The sequence below is a fragment of the Poecilia reticulata genome, linkage group LG18 (genome assembly GCF_000633615.1).
Source record: "Poecilia reticulata strain Guanapo linkage group LG18, Guppy_female_1.0+MT, whole genome shotgun sequence".
NCBI classification, from domain to species: domain Eukaryota; kingdom Metazoa; phylum Chordata; class Actinopteri; order Cyprinodontiformes; family Poeciliidae; genus Poecilia; species Poecilia reticulata.
This window is the reverse complement of record NC_024348.1, coordinates 2,654,867-2,672,519: the sequence shown is the minus strand read 5'-3', so window position 1 is coordinate 2,672,519 and position 17,653 is coordinate 2,654,867. Positions and strand designations below refer to the sequence as shown.

At 37.8% G+C, this 17,653-nt stretch overlaps 1 protein-coding gene across 1 annotated transcript in view; it reads left to right on the top strand.

The window, feature by feature from the left end:
- Window positions 1–17,653, top strand: part of nrxn2b (neurexin 2b) — a 435,854-nt gene that overhangs the window by 49,262 nt on the left and 368,939 nt on the right. Inside the window, exon 2 of the mRNA XM_017310305.1 lies at window positions 12,089–12,162. The gene's annotated coding sequence lies outside the window, so the exon portion shown is untranslated. The remainder of the gene's footprint in view (window positions 1–12,088; window positions 12,163–17,653) is intronic.

The window sequence follows — 17,653 nt, the reverse complement described above, 5'->3', positions numbered from 1 at the left end:
TTGTTTTGATTTATTCTCAAATTATAATTTTTGCTCTTTGTTTATATATTATTCTATTGTTTGTTTATCAATAAACGTATTGTGTGGATTTCTACAAACATTGTCCAAATTGTGTCCCAAGTTTTACAAAGCATTTTAAAAGGGAAAAAAACCACCAAAAATGTCAGAAGTTTGCTTTTATATCAAACTTGAATAAAAAGTATCTATTGGTTGGTATTGGTTATCCTCCAATTTATTCTTCTGAGGTATTTTCTTTCAACTTTAATTTCTGTACAGAAGTTTAGGATTTTCATTTCAAAACAGTCATGCTGTTAAAGAGCTTTCATTCAAACACACTGAAAAACATAAAAAAAATAAAAAATCTGCAAACCTTGGTGGAAGTACTTCACTAATGGAAGCACCGACTTCCACATTCGGTGTCTCCGCCGAAAGGGAGCAAACCTCTCATCCAGTGCTTTTACAGAGATTTTAACCAGTAAACCAGTTTGGATGTTTCCCAGCATTTATGTTCTCTGATACCAATTACAGCAGCTGTAAGCCCTGGGATTGTTGATCATTCCCCCAATTTTACATCTAAATGGAGCAGACAAGCTGCTGCCGTGCTGCTCGTGTGCATGCGGTTACTTGTCCTGTGGGACTCATCTGGGAGGCTTTAGTTATTAAAGATCTTTTAGATAATTACAAACTAGCTCTGATTTAGAAGTGAATTTAATTGAACTTCAGAGCTGAATTGCTGCGAGACTGTCGTAAATTTTGTTTGGAGATGGCAGAGCTTTCCTTCTTTTCTGCTGCAGTCGGGAATGGAGCAGTTCGGAAAGGCGCACTTCTGGAACAGCTTCTGGAATATTGTTTGGTTTGTTTGAGGCGTTGCATGCTTGGACAACTATTCCCTCCTGTTTTTGAATGCTACAGGCAGAAGAATGTTTGCAGTTTTTGACTTTAGGACATTTCCTGACCACAACATCACCATCGAAAACAACTCGTTGAATATACTTGAATAAAACATATGGGCTATATTTAATTTCCCTTTGGGAATAATAAACATATTTTTGAAATGAATAGAATTAAACAAAAATCACTTCCACCAGTCCATTGTCACACAGTTACTATGAAAGAGTCAGATTAATGCTGTCTGATTTCACAGGTTTTTTTTTTCATTTTTATTATTATTATTATTATTACTTTTTTTAGACCCAATCGTAACAGTTGTCAGAGATCTGTGTTCCCAGATCAAAGAATGAGCCTAAAGTAATGTAGAAGAACACATGAGGAACACCTGAGTTTATAGTAAACTGTGGCTGCATGTGTCCCGTCAGATATATCCTTAGAGACATGGGGGATGCTCCAACAGTTTGCTCATGATGGAGCAGCAGGTGGGGACAGACAGTTGGTCATCTTTCTTTTTCTTAAATTGTTATGACAATAACAATATCCTTCAGCTGGATTTTGTGTAATTTAACGGTATGGTTTAGAAAATGTAGCAAGTGAAACATTGAGTGTAATCAATTTTTAAGAATTTTGACATATATTAGCTTGCCATGTCATTTATTTCTGTTTTTTCCAGTGTAATTTTACACTGTTTCAGTTCAGATATTTGGCATGTGTGATTAGTTTGTTGAGGCTTCAATGAGAACTTCCCACTGATTTGACAGATCAGATTAAGCAGGGATTGATGTGCTCATAAAGGGACAAGCAGCATGAAAAATGGTTTTTGGATTTAGTTTGAATGTTTGTTCAAATTTTGAAAAATGTCATAAAGCGGCACCGTATGCATCTGTTGTGGTGCGGTTTTTGTGTTCTTGTGTTTGGCAATGGCTCAAATCCCTTTATTTTTTTCATACAGATGTTTCTTTCTATCAGGCCAACTGAGCTTTTCCTTTTGGCCTTTGGCTAAAAAAAGGTTAGCATGCAAGCTAGCAAGGGGTGTGAGGAAATGGTGTACTTTACTTTCCTGATGGAATCTGTGGAAAAAAAGTCAACAATCAACAACAATTCCTAACTTCAGCTAAGTAAATTGTCTTTGTGTTTCAAATAGGCTAGCAAGAATAGGCTAACCTGCTTGCTAGTAGGTTAGAATAGGCCAACTTGCTTGCTAGCTCATTCTTGATGAAAACTATTGAACATGAGGTAACATGCAGCATGTCTGAACTCTCCAATATGATTCATAGCTAGTTGTACAAACAAAAGACAACCATTTTATCACTTAAGACTTTAAATCAGACAACTTAGTTCTAGCATTCCCAGTAGTCGGTTAGATTTAGCTTGAGCTTACTCCAATTAAGAATTGTACATATATTACAATTACCATCTCTTTAAAAAATATATAATTAAAAATTATACATATATATACACACACACACACACACACACACCCCCACACGCACACACACACACACACACACACACACACAGTGAAAGCATAAATGATGACTTTGGAAACTTGCATTAGATGAAGTGACCACATTTAAGTCACTTTGAGGCACAGCTGTAGATGCATTTTATTTAACTTTGAATGGTTCTTTGTGTGAAATGTGAAAAAATTCAGTCTAACTATTTAAAAAAAATTTTTGAAGGTGTTCAAAGACATTGGTTATTGGAGACTTGAGAGTTTCTTTTCTTGATTTGATGTAGCTAAGCTCTGGTAGCCATTGAGCTTCCTGATCTTTGTCTAATTGGAGACCATTTAACTCGTGTTTTTAAGTTGGGACCTGATGCAAAGTCACAGCGTTAGCCTGAAAATCAGAAACTTACAAAGTTGTGACATCATCATCTCGACTTTTCAAAACTGACTAAAGGCATCTTTAACAGTCTTTATAAAACCCTCTGAATTTGAACTGAATAAAAAAAAATGCTGAAAAGAATTCTTCCTCATTATAATCACATTTGGTACAAATATTTAGTTTGATTACATGCCATGGCAGTGAGAGGGGAAGAACAGTTTTGTTTTTCATTTTGTAAACATCTAGTTTCAAGCATATTTTCTTTTTTGTAATAAAACTAAATTGTACAGTTCCACGTTATGAATTAAATTTGATTAAATTACTGGAATAATCTTTTAACAATATTGAAATTTATTTAGATCCACCCCCAGACTTGAACACATTACCATCATGGACAACAAATCCCTGTCACTTGGATCTTTGTAGTTTACTTTAGTCTGCTGTAACAGATTGTGCTCAATTTAAAGAACAAACATTTATTAAAACTGAAAGGAAGTCCATGTAATTCAGAAGTCTTAAATATTATCATCTGCACTGGCATCAAGCTAATTATGTCATGTTTTGAACAATATTAAACTGAGCAATTTTACACCTTTGAACAGTTTGGATTATCCTGTTGAAATCAGAAGTTGTGATTTGTTTATTGTAAATGTGTTTTGTCCCTCAATTTGAAAAAAAAAAGTACTCCCAAAATTCAGATAACTTAAGAAGTTATAACTTAAGTAGTGATAACTTAAGTAGTGATAACTTAAGTAGTGATAACTTAAGTAGTGAGGGTTTTTCAGTTCAGACTTACTAAGATACATTCATAGTGAACGCAACTGTTTCTTGAAACTTGAATACTGTGACATTTTATGCAATATGAAGTTGTATAATGTAAACAAAATGCCCTGCTGACCTTTATTAACCCTGCATGTGTAGTACAAGTGAAGTTAATACCTGACTGCTATTAAAGCTGCTTGTTCCTAAATGCTCAACAAATCCATCACAACAGATCTGTGTCTTTCTTACCAGCAGATTCCCTTTTTGATTCTGAAATACTTAAAACCCAACATGGACGTTGAACTGTGGCGGTAATAAGATGCGTTTTAGAAAAGAGGAACAAACCGTGTCAGGGACGGATAGATGTTTGGTTTGTGAAAGCAGCGGGCTGAAGGAATCACCTGGGAGGCTGAAGGAAACGTGACATTGTGATCTCATTGCAACATCACAAAGAAAAGGTCACGTTGTAGAAAGTAACGACTTTTAGAAGTCTCTCCTGCAGTTTTCCTGCAGGTTTTGGTTTTATTTTCTGTAAAATGAACTGCGCCTGGTTCATAGACATGTTCTTTGCATTTCCATGTTGTTGTTTATAGCATAAAATTGGCACATGTATCAGCTAAAAGAGTGGAAGTCTTCCATTCTTCTGAAAGATGCTGATGATGGAGAGCGGGCTCATGTTGGATGAACAGCTTTCTCTGTCAGAACCCCTGTACTCTGCTCCCAGAGAGCTGACAACAGGTATTCAAAGAGGCATAGTTGTGGAATTATTCATGCCTGAAGAAGCTATAGCCTTCACATTCTCTCCTTGGCTGGAGTAAAATGGCACGTTTGGGGTCAAGGGTTGCCAAGCTACCCATTATCAGCCCCTAGGCATTCAGCTGAGAACAGCTGCTGTGCTTTGGCTTCCATTTCTCTTCCAGATTATCTCTTATAACACATACAGCAAAACAGTGGCAGTGGCTCTGCGGTGTCCCGAAGCGCTTTCAGTGGGACGCCGTGTGTTTGGCGCGTGTTGGTCATCATCGGCGGAAAGGTGAGAAATGCAAAATGAAAAGAAATTACCAGTTTAAGAACTTTATGGATGAAGAAACATTTAACATTTTTAAAAGTTTGGTTGGGAGAGTAAGAAAAAAAAATCATAGCAATATTTAAACATTTTCAGTGTTTTTATTGGGGAGCAATTGAAGGAGCAATTGCTCCCCATGACAAGTAATTTTGCTATGGTAAAAAAAACCAACCTGAATTAAGAATGGTTTTCTTACCATAAGAGACAATATATTGTGTTTTCAGACAATTTAAAGTGTGAAATTTAGATTGTGAAATTATTAAAGATGACGTCATATTGTTTTCTTACCTTGCCACAGAAATTCTGTTTACATGGGTCTAAATGTGGCGATATGACAGTATTTACTCAACTCTTGTTTAGTAAGGCAGAGACGGGACCATTGGAGCGGTCAGTGGGTCAGTGGGAGATTTAGAGGTTTGCCTAAATCCTATGAGAGTCTTGCTGATTTCAAGACATGTTTTATATTAAACCCGGACCTCATGCAGAATTGACGGTGGCAGTACAATGTGTTAAAATTCAGTTTGGTCAATCATTAGAAGCACAGAAGCTGTGACATCAATTCATCTTTCATCCTTAGCCCGGAGAACAAACCAAAGAAAAGTTCCCAGTGTTCCTAAACTGTTTTGCAGTTTAATCTTTACCCGTTTCCCTTTTTTAAAATAATTTAAAATAAATTAAATTACACAGGACATTTCAGAAAGTAGGTAGAGATGTTTATCTTCACATCTTAGGCGATAAGTAAGCTGCCTTATGGTTCAAGGAGAGTCAGCAGATTTTCTTTAGATGAAATTTGAGATGCAGATTCTAGTAGCTTTAAAAACTACCTATTTTATTATTTTATTTTTTGAGTTAAATTGAACATTTTTGACTTAAATTGTACTCTCATATATTGCTACCTCGTCTTTAGGTTTCAGCAACGTTTTCATATAGATTAATATACTTAATTTCCACATGGAAACCAATAGGGACAGAGTTCTCTGTCAGTACAGTTTGTGTAAACAAAGTGTTGCTCTACATGTTTTGCTAAGTGCTAATTAATTTCTTTTACTGTTCTGTGATTCCTACAAGGTATGAGTAGAGAATTAGTCAGTGTTTTTTGAAACAACAAATCTTCTATCACCAGTGGCAGCAGCACAGAAAGGCAGCAATAACAACATTAGAGTTGAACAACTAAAAAAGAAAAGTCTGCACCCACACTGGTCTGACTAGTCACATACTAATTACTTTGGCCCCAAGTGCTGATTATTTTCTACCTTGTTGTGTTTTATATAGTGGCCAGTTAAGCCTCTGCCTTTGGCATCCTCCTTACTTTTAATTAAATCTGTGGTTAAACAGATGGCCACTTATCTCATGATCTCTAATCTTCTCCTTCAAAAGATCACACAACTACAACTGCAGACAAAGGTGAGAGTGATTATTTATTTTTGGTGTTTGAAGTCAAATCCATGCCAATTTCTCTCCGTCACTCCGAAATGGGGCCAAATATTTGCATACTATCTGAGTTGAACCAGCTTAAACACATTAGCTACTGACTTAAAATCCCTTTTTCCCACAACTTTCTACTAATAATTTCAACATAACATATTTTTCTTTCTCCATTCGAGTGAAGAGTTCCTTTGCGCTGTGTGAAATCCTGGTGGTGCAGCCGGCTTCTCTGCTGTGTTTAGTCTCTGTCAAGGTCAGTCTTTGTCTAGAGCCTCAGCGCTGAGTTTCCTGGGGTGGACAGTCTGCATACCACATGCTGGCTACATTCTGCTGCGTTTAAACCTGCATAGTTTAGCAGAAGCTCCTGGGAATGCTCTGGACAGAAACTGACATTTTACTTCTCTCTCCTTTGCCCTGCAGTTTTATGTCAGACGCTGCAAGACGCAGCCACAGTTTGCCGTAGAAGCGAGGGTTGCATTTTCTTTGAAAACAGGGCTTTGTAATCCCTATTGTACTTTAGAGGAAGAGAAATGTTGAGCATATGTTGCTTTAAATTATTGAAGGAATTTTGTTTTGTGTGTTCGTGTTAAGGATACTGTCTTGGCTGACAGAATAGACGTTATATGACATACAACTGATAGCAGGATGATAAAGTAATCTTAGAAGGAAGTTTGACACAAAAATGGTCAGAATGTTTTACAGTCCTGATGGTATTCTAGTGTTCAGGGTAGGTGGGCGATTCCATGTTGGATCATTGTTTCTAATGTTTTTACTGTAGGGATGAAATAAGTGTTGGTTCTAATAATTACTATGGTAGATTTAGTTTTGATAATAACTTAGGATTGCCGATTTATAATGACATTTCTGTTCAGACCGTATTGATATCATGCAAGTATACACTTTTTTAAACTATAGAATCGGTGGATAGTTTTTGGAAGAGCATTGGAGGGAAGCTTAACTGGAAGAAATTCACAAAACTTCCATGTATCAAAAATGTTTTGATTGCCCAATAAACGCAGCATCACCAGCTCATGGCAACAAGTCTTAAGTGTAGCTTTAGCTTCGATGTTATGTTGTTTTCACTACATATGGAAGAAAAAATACATTTGTGCCTCTAGTAATTTGTGCATCTAATGCAAAATAAGCTAACTTTTAGCTTTAAGCTAAAATAAGTTAGCTCAACTTAAGCTAAGTTAAGCTATGCTAAATTAACTTTAGCTAACCTACAGTATGCTTCTAGAAACTTCTTTCAGGCCTCCACTGTTCCTGCCTTAAGCATTTGTTCTCCTCTCTGGAATTCAGACTGTATTTTATGAAGTAAATAAAGACATCCTCCAATATCTCCTCTGCTCATGAAAACACAGCAGTGTGAACTCTGGGTGGAATGTGTGGTTGAGCTACAGCAGGTAATCTGAATTGAAGCGAACAGAACAGAAACAACCTTTATTATTCCACTGAAGGACGAGTGAAAAATGTCGGCAGCAAAGTGACGACCAAATCCAAGCACTCAGGATACAACCAAGGTATATTTATAAGAACGAAAACAAGAATCAAAGACTCCACAGTAAGGGCAAATTTACAGCATAAGTAAGGGGAAAAAAATTGTGTAGGGTCATTGAAAATGGCATCCATTGATTCAATAAAACATGCAACCAAGAAGGATAATAAAAAAAATACTAAAAGAAAAGTTCAAAATGTGCATGTTAGAGCTGATGGATGACATGCAAATAAAATTATTGTGGAACTGCAGCAAAACTGCAACAACAGTGTCGAGAGTTTAATTGGAAAAAAAACACATGAGAACAAAGTAAATTCTGTTTGTTCAGGAATGTTTAGTTTTTTTTTCCAAATGCTGCAATGTTCACTTTTAGAGCTATGAGCTAAAACACAGACCGTGGTTTGACTGTAGCTCTGATGGACTGGTTTTCACACAATGACTGCTGGAAATGGGAACCTTCTCCACCTAATAAGCGAGTATAAATGATGAATGGATCAATTGAAGTTACAATAAAAAAACTGGGATATTTATTTATAAGTAAACAATAAATATCCCAGTTTCTATTGGGATATTTATCACAATAAATTAGGCACTTCTTTCATTAGTGGCTCTTATGTTTTTATTTCTTCTATATGATTGTATTTCATAAATTTATGATCAACTGGTGGATTGTATTCTTGGATTGTCTGATGTATTTTTTCTGTACTGTTGGGGTGAAGGTTTTACATAAGCCCATTGGACATAGATATTATTTTCTTAAGATTTTTCAGCTGTTTTAGTTGTGCAAACTAAACTAAGCTAGGTTGACAGCAGCCCCACGTGGGTGCACATGATTTAAGTGCGTTCATTTAATCTCATGGTTCATATGTAGTTACTGAGCCTGTGTTCATCTGCTTGGTGTGTGATGGCTTTGATCAGATGTTCAAAGGGTGAAAATGGATTGAATATTTTTGGGGGGTTTTTGATGCGAACATCAAGAAAGTCTATTGCAACTCTGACTGAGAGACCTGGACGATAGCTTGTCTATGTACCTGCCCCCCATGGCCAATGAACCAATCAATGACCGACATCAAACCACCTCCAGTTGGTTTCCCCAAACAGAACCACAGCTGTCGGTGGTTCTAGGAAGTGGGTTTGGGATGGAACTCAAAGAGCTAATGCGAAGATGCTGAAAGGTGCACTAAACGGTGTTCATTACTCTTAGCATGGTTAGACTCGGGTGTGCAGACAAAAGTGAACTTTTGGGTCAAATTTACCTGAGAAGCAAGCTGAATTCAAGCACAACATTTAACATTGTAAAACCTCAAAAACTGCTACATAAAGCTAGTGTACATATTGTAAAACCCCCACTTTTTTTCAGCAGTTGACACTCTCTCTGTACGTCCTTTTTTCCCCCCATTTCTTAGTTCGGTCATGGCATGTCAAGTTTTGGAAATCTTCCGCCTAGTTGCTTGGATTATGACAGGAAATCTAAGTGGCATAAGGTACGAAGATGTTGACTCTACAAAGGAAAAGTTCCAGAAAGCAGAGAAAAGGATTATCAAACCTCTTGCTATTGTTAGAAAGGGACATGAGGGAGCGTGCAACTATAATCCAGTCAGAGAAAGAGCCAGACAGAGCAGAGCCCTGCCAACTGTTACTGACCACAATCCTTAAGCTTAATGCTGAGGTTACTCACTCTGCTTTCACATCCCACATGCCCATTCTAGATGATTTTTATTTTATTTTTTGCATTAACCACTCGATTTTAAAAAAGAAAAATACCTCTTCTTGTTTTCTACAAGAACACAATTTGTAGTCTTCTCTGATTTTGAAGCCCAAGTGTTTTTAATCTGTTTAAAATGAGGCGGAACAATCTGGCAGTGTGTCCTCAGCTTTACAAATAGAGGTAAAAATCACCACTTTCTATGGTTTAATAAAGATCCCTGATGGGCAAGGTGTGCAGCGATGATGTTTTTGCAGTCTGTTTAAGATCGGCATTTTGCCTGTGGCTAAAATGTGCGGCGTATATCTGGTACAAGCAAAGGTTAAAGGTTAATGAATCATCGGAAAGTACAAGTACCGACCCCGATGCCCCAGGGTGCTATTCGGCGCACTCAAAAATGCATTTTGTTAGTTTTAGCATGCATTATTCTTCTGGGCAGACAGACTATACATAGCTTTATGGCCTCGCGTTATGGCCTCCAGTCAAAGCACTTTACCTCGTTAAAAGATCCTGTTTAATTATTAATCGGCTTCAAAGGCAATGATCAGTCAATCGAGCGGCTCCCTCAGCGTTGCTTCCCAACGAAGCTGCGGCGTGTTTCTCTCCTGCCTTAATGATTTGTTCTCAGCTTTTTATAATCCCTTTGCTAAGACTAAAGAGTCAAAGAGCAATTATGTTAAAATGTAGCGTCCATTCCGTATTTAAGCTGTGATCATTTCATTTTAGGGGAAAATCGTATTTACCCACCACTCTTGATCTTGTAGGCCGTCTTATGTAATGGAAAAGAGCAGCATTGACATCTGAAGTTCAGAGATGACTAATAAAAGTAACTTCAGGGTCGCCTCGTCCCTATTTTGCTATTATATTTAGAATTCAACTGAAAAGACTGGCAGCCATTCCATATTTTGAGTTATTTGAAAAACTGCTCCTTGTTGTTTTTTCTGTCTTCTACCTGTAACTTAAACTTGACATCCATTTAAAACAATAAATATTAAAAAGTCTCAAGGGAAAAGATTTGTACAGACAGTGGTGGACTTCAGTGTCAAGTGTTGGTGTTACAATACCAGCTATAGAAAGAAAAGATTTCTGCGTTTTCATTACTGTAAGCAAATTAAATAATATGAAACATATTTACTGTGTTGACAGATGATAATTTCTGATAATTATTACTTTTTTCCCCAGATCACTTAAAGTGGTGACCCGTTGGGATCATTAATAAAATCCTACAAATCTATTGGCAGTAAACATTTTTTCCCCCCTCCGGTATTTTACATCCATTTCATTTTGAAATGCTTCGAATCTAAATTAAAGTGTAGAAAATACATCTTTCTTTAAATAATTTCCTGACACCGTTGAGCAGGCTGGGGATTGATAAAACATTATAAAGTCATTTGAACTGGCAAATTTGGACTGTGCAATAAACCATGCCATGGCAACGAGATTAAATATGGGCAATGCCGACATCATTTGTAATGTGTGTGGTGATTTCTCCCTCCTCCGCTCCCCGTTGCCGTCACAACGCCGCCAGCTTTTTGTGACCTTAAATGACTTTGGCTACACCGTCTTTGTCAAAATTTTGCATCTACTGCTGTGAGCCTTCATACAGCAAACACATTGCCGTGACGATGAAGAATTACCCACACTTATACAAATACTTGGAGTGCCACAGCTGCCAAATATTGATATTGTATATGGCAGCTGGAAGGTGGATGGAAGCCTAGCATGGTTGTAATTGCAGATCCAAGGTGTGTCTTATGTTTGAGGGTTTTGTACCAGTTTTTTATGTGTTCTAGGTCCTTTATTGTAAATCCTCTTTGGACCATAAGTGCTTTTATAGATTTTTACCCATGAGGCAACTAAGATAATAAGAGGTAAATGAAAAGGTCAAACAACCCTTTTCATGATTTTCTAACTTGGAGAAGAAATTTACTTTTTAACTCCACTTCTGTAGACAAGAAAGGAGAAAAATCTGTTAATTTGGTATTCATTTGTTATTTTCTATGCTTTAAAGCTCAATGGAAGCACACTAGTTGTGTATTTCAAATTGGCGATCTTCTGTTGTCGGAATGATTTCCAAGATGGAAAGACCAGGATGTCGAGCTTTAACAGATTTAGTCATTCCAGAAGGGTGTGATGACATGACTATTTCTAAAACTTAAAATTATTAACAGACATGACTTCCACTGGTTTAAGTCGAGCTAAGTCTGTCTGTGGATGTAGCTCATCTAGTTGGGGCTCATAGACGGAAGTTGGTAGCAGCTAGCTTAGAAACCAATTAGAAGAGAATCCCTTTTGACGTGTTTGATTTGATCACATTGCCGACTTTGCCTGCATTCAGACCACATGGTTTATATCACTATGTCATAAAAGGTGTTTCCTCTTTGGTGAGAATAGATTTAAAAGTTTACAAAAGTCTAGCTCAGGAGTCTCCAGCCCTAGTCCTGCAGATCATGCTAGGCTACATGATGGTGGAGGTGTTTTCTTTGTGGTCGCTAATGATTAGACACACACCTTTTCCCTAACACAACATTTGCAAGAATCTTAGTAATATTCCAAACTCATGAAGCAAATGAATGTTTACCTTGTAAGAAGTGTTTGTTGCAAATATACCAAGGACTGCCAGTCCTTATGATTGACTGCATCCATCGCCATCTTTTCTCATCAAAGGTTTGAGACGAAATTACAAGTTTGGTTTGAAAGCCTTGTCTGTTTGTACAGTCGACCTTGTAGCACCCTATTACCACCTTTTACTGTGAAATCAACTCAATGAAAGCAATATTATTCTACCAAATGTCTGTTTTTTGACAACCCTTATAAGTCCGTGGCCTGCTATTCAAAGAGTCTATACCTGACCTACTCTAGTGCTGGTAAACGTTTTCAGAAGCCAACATTTCTTCTCTGATCTGTTACAGACTGACACCTGCAGGTTGGAGTTAGCAGTTAACCTAAACCCATATTCCATATCCACAAAGGCTTGCATCACTGGGTATGGATTTTCTTCCTTCCTGGGTTTCAGTATAAAAATTTGCACGCACACACACACGTACATAATTGTGGGGTACTGGTCACTTTAAATCTTGATTCATTAGGCACATTGGTCTGTTGGTAACCAATGGAAAACAATCGTCAGATCATGGGAATTATCCTGACTGATACGGGAACAGATTCATATCCAAACTTCTGACTGGTCTAAGAGTGTGGTTATTGTAACTAGCTGATCCCACGTTAGGCTTGTGCTGATTATGTTCAAACTGCTTCATTGTGGTGAAGGTTAAGGTTGTGCCTTCATAGAGGAAATTAACCTTTTTTGAAGTGATTTTTATTTCTGTCTCACCAACAGTCTATCCTATGCAACCTAAATATTCTTTGGACTTTTGGCGGCAAAGCTTCACACGCCCTGATTGGAACTAAGAAAGCTGTAACAATCAGTGCCGCCTCTAAAGAGCTCAAAGGTTGTCCCTACTGTGGTAAAATGTGTTTTTTGTTTGTTTGTGTCTTTTTACAGATATCAGATATAAAGAACTTCTGCAAACTGAGCGGTGACACACTTTTCCGCACTTCAGCAGTAAAACAATATTTCACCTTCAGATGTTGGATTTGACCAAATTGAATAAGTGATTTAAAACCTAAGAACCTGATGAAAGTAGCTCTTTGGTTTTCTTTTCTGGCACAGATCAGTGGTTTTGTGTCCAAGTGTTGCCGCCTGCCTCGATCGACATCAGTTCCTCTGCAGCCTGGACACACACTTTTGCTGCTGACTTGTTGCCAAGACCGTATATATGCGCTCGTTTCTGCCCAGTCCGTTCAATCTGTTGGAACTAGCTAGCGGCACAATTAAATCCAAATTCTGTCGTCATTGTTTTAACATTTTTAATTTAGCCAAAATGTAGGCCATCTGTGTATGCCCGTAATTGTTTCCTCCTAACATCAGATGATGTACAGAGAAATACAATGTCATCTAGCTTATTATTAGAGACTTTCCAAAAATACACAACTTGTTAGTTGTTTAAAAATCTTTGTGTATTTCTGTCACAGACATCGGACGCTGCAACAGAAAGAGGGGAAAAAGGGTTATTCTGTACTGTACTGGTGAATATGACACAGTAAGGTGAACTGATTGACACGTCAAGGGCACGCAGGCAAGCATAAATCTTGATTGTGACAAACTGCCAGATGGGAGCTGGTTGACAGGCTGGACACACTGGCAAGGACGGTTTCTGAGAGATGGAAAAAAATCTAAGGGAGAAGTGGAAAAAATATAACTTTTAATCCTGTGTTAGACGGAAGCCTGAGTGGAACCAGACTCAATTCAACAATGACACCTACATCCCATAGAACAGAGATGCAGGTACTGAAGGGTCTTTGGTCCCAGAATACCTCGAAGTTGACCATTATCTGATCGCAGTTTGAATTATTTCAAGGTTTCACACCATCTCTCATATACATACTGTAATGCTGTTTCCCGTCATAACTGTCATCATGACATCCTCGCTCTGAAAGTTGCACACCAAAAAAAGAAAATAGTTTAACCAACTTTATTGAATTGCTTCAATTGGTAACAAGTGATTCAGTTGAGTTTATCCAACTTAATTTATTCCATTGTTTTAACTTGACACATTTATTTCAGTCTTATTCAAATCATTTAGTTTACTTCAAATAAAGAGATAAAGTAATAAAGCTTTTTTTTTCTTAGACTTTATTTGAGAGTAGTTAGGAAAGTGGGGAGTGACAGAGAGGGAGCACAAAAAAGGTCAAAGCAAGAGTCATCAGGCCGAGAATCGAACCTGCGACAGCCACGTTGAGGACTTGGGTCGCCTTATGTTTGTTTTATTCTACCCCTGCTCCACCACAGCGCCTGGTCAGTACAGGATCTGTCCCTGATGAAGCTTGTGTCATGACGTCAGACGTAGGACATGAACATGGCACTGAACTTAGTTGTTTCAAGTAAAGTCCAAGTAAAAAGTTCCTTAAATTAAAACTGAATAAGTTAAATTAATTCAACACAATAAAGCAAGTTGTCGTCATTAAACCAAAAGAATTAAGTGAGATTAATGTAAAAAAAAGAAAAAAAAGTCCATGACATGACAACACTTTTTTTAAGTGTTGTTGTCACCTGTTCTTTATTTTGTTTTTAGCATTGTTTTTCTTCTGATCTGATTTTGCCCACCAGACTCGAGGCCCTTTAAGTAGCCGGATCGCTCGACTGTCCAGTCAGAGCGCAAAGCATTGAGCCCAGTCATGAAGGCAACTGGCCATTTGCAATATCTGTTTTCCTTAATGGCGTTTTCCATGGACCGTTTTTCTAATAAATAACAGCTTGGCTTCCCTTGATCCATTCCGGTCTGTGCTGTCTCCAACACACACACACACACACGCATACATACCATAAAAAGTCTCATTTTAATCCCACTCAACACTGCAAATTTTTGACTCTCCTCTGCTCCCTTTGTGATTTGCGCTGCCTACGCTCCTCTCATTTGGTTTCACCCTTCCACTCATCTCCCACCTCTGTGTCATTTGAGCTCCTAGAGGTGACAGGCAACAAATGAGGGCACTCATTTTTTGCGTCAGCAAGAGCATAGCACTGAATTTTTAATATGCTCTAATAGTATTCTGCCTTTCCGTTTCCCCCTCTCTGTCTTTGTGCCGTTTCCATCGGCGTCCTGTCTGCAGGCCCTCGTCTGATTTACGCCCAGTTTAGAGACGTTTCTCTTGGGACCACAAACCACAGCGGTCGTCCCTGGTGTTCTTTCTCTCATTACCGAGTTTGTGTTGTGTTCATACATTCACAGGAAAGGCAAACACCTTTAGCTTCTTGCTATTGCCAAGGAATTTCTTGCGTCCGATCCAACATGACAGTACCTCTACGGACCACTGAACAAGGATTTTGTTTGCTCACTAATGTTCTCTAACAACCTTTAAGATCTTCATAGAAAAATCTCTTGAAAACATGCATTTCTTTTTCTTTTAACTTCAAAACGATGCACTTTGTGTTGGTTTATTCAGTGAAATCCTAATAAAATACATTGAAAACTGAGATTGTGTCTTCAAAAAAATGTGAAAGCGTCAACAGGTTATGACTGGTTGTGCACAGGTAGAGTGCATCCACACGGCTTAGTAAAAACACAAAATTCTACCAAGTATATTTGGTCCAGTTTCTAATGCAAATATTATGTATGAAATAAAACAAAACAAACTTATAGGTTTTTTTTCCAGCAACTTATAAGAGATTGCTTTAACTCAGTGATTCCTTGAATTTGATTTAAAAAGTACTAGTTCCAATGGCAGATTATTTCACTTATTATGTAGGCAATAATCAATAAATCAATTAATTGCATGATAAAACAAACTCAATAATTTCCATTGGCATGATTTATCATTTTTCTCTTAGGTCCTTTCTACCAAAAACTGGATGATAAAAGTCTTCAGTTTGGTGCTTTGGTCTCAACCAGCCCCCCCCTTTTTTTTAAGGACAATTTTGTTTACAAGGATTTTTTATCGTTTTGGTTTATTTTGGATTTTTAAAATGTCTTCCAGTTCCAGTGTTTAATGTTAATTAAAATTTAAAGTTTACTGATCTTTTAAAACGTGTTCTTGCGTTACTTTGTCATTACCATTATATTATTTAAAAACGGTCTCAAAACAATATTATCGTTTATCGCAATAACCTCTGGAACAATTTATCGTGGCAGGCTTTATAACATGTGAAAATTTTTTTGGTACAAGTGAAATAATCTGCTAATGGAACAAGAACCTTTTCATCAATGTGAAGAAATTACTGACTTAAAACAAACTATTAGTTAGTTAAATCTTAAGTTATCTGTGTCTAATTTCAAGTGTACAAAGATAATTGCACTAGAAACTTGACCAAAATTACTTTGAAAAATGTGCTTTTTGCTGTGTGAACATAGCAGGGTTACCCCCAGTGTATTATATGCTTGGCGGGCCACCAGGCTTTACTTGTGCCCCCACCAGGCTTAGCATTGTTTATTTAAGTTTTTTTTTAATGTTTGCATTTTTTAAGACTTTATAGTTGGTGTTCAGATATTAATCTTCCAATTTTTAAATAACACATAATTATCAGCTGATATTTTTAAACTTCCTGTCAGTTTTACACATTTTTTAACTCAAAAACACAGTGGCCGGCTGGATGAATGACTGCCCGAACGTCCCCTGCTAAGCCACAAGTCTTAGCAAGTTTTCTGGGGGAAACTTTGACTGGGCTCTTTAAGAATACAACTGTGAAGTTATATAGAATTTTATGGGATTGTAAAAAAAGAGGAAGCTTATTTTAAATGAAAGACTCAGAAATGTGTAGAAGTGAGTTGACACGTCAAAGTTTTATTAATGAACGAGTCTATCTTTAGCCGTGTCCATTTACTGTGCAGCCCGTTACTTATTCATAAAGTTGATCATTTAATGTGCAACCAGATTTATGGATGCAATAACATGCCTCTAGTACTCGAGTATCTAGAGACACATAATGGAAGTCATTACTCTCTGGCCTAGTGCTCCATTTTAATAGTGCATTAGTATGCTCTTAGCGCAGCAAGCTAACTACTGTTTAGTGTTTCCTCAGATCTCCCCCCTTTTCTCACCTCTCCATGTCACCTTACGTTCTCTGCTCCAGCAGTCCTCTTGTTGCTTCCTTCACCCTAACCCCCTGATCTCCCCCCCCTCCCCCCCCTCCTGCTGTTTGTGCTTGAAGACGGTGAATTAACTCCTGCCTTCAGCCGGGGATCTGCGCGTAATGAAGCCTTTGTGTTTGTACACTGAGCCGGCACAGTTTTGAAATTGAATTGGATGTTCTTGCTCCGCTCTGTTCCTCTTACCTTCCTGCTCCAAACACGGTTTGGGTGCTCTCTATTGTCTGTGGTGTTTCTCATCGCCGTGCTACACGTTATGTTCCCAGGTACCAAGGCATGTTTTTCTTTTTTTTTTTTTTTTAATGCATTAAAATGCTTCGAGTCATGAGCCTCGCGGCTACCTGCATTACCTTACACAGAAAACACACGGTAAATCCTCAGCTGTGTTATTGCATGAACTGTAAGACAGAAACATGACATGGATTCAACAACGTTCATTTACTGCCATTTGGATTATTTTCCCAAATCCCAAATAGTTTTTCCAGTCTTGCTGTGAATTAGGCAAGCCACCCACACAGGCGTGCCCCCCTACAGGTCAGGTGTTCACCGGTTGAGACCTGAACTGGTGGACTAGTGAAGCTAATTAGCTTCCTCATCTCTTTCACTGAGAATACAGCCAAAGGGATGCATTAATGCTAAAACTGTTGGTTGATACATATTCCTCTTGTACTAAGGTTCCTATCAGACGTGCTTTGATTGCAAGATAGAGGTGGAAGTGGGAACTACACACGGTTCAGGAAAGAGGAAGTGAGCAATCTGCCGACTGTGTGGAACTTTGTGCCAGTCAATAATCCTGAAGCTGGTGTATGTAATGTTTTTATACAATATGAG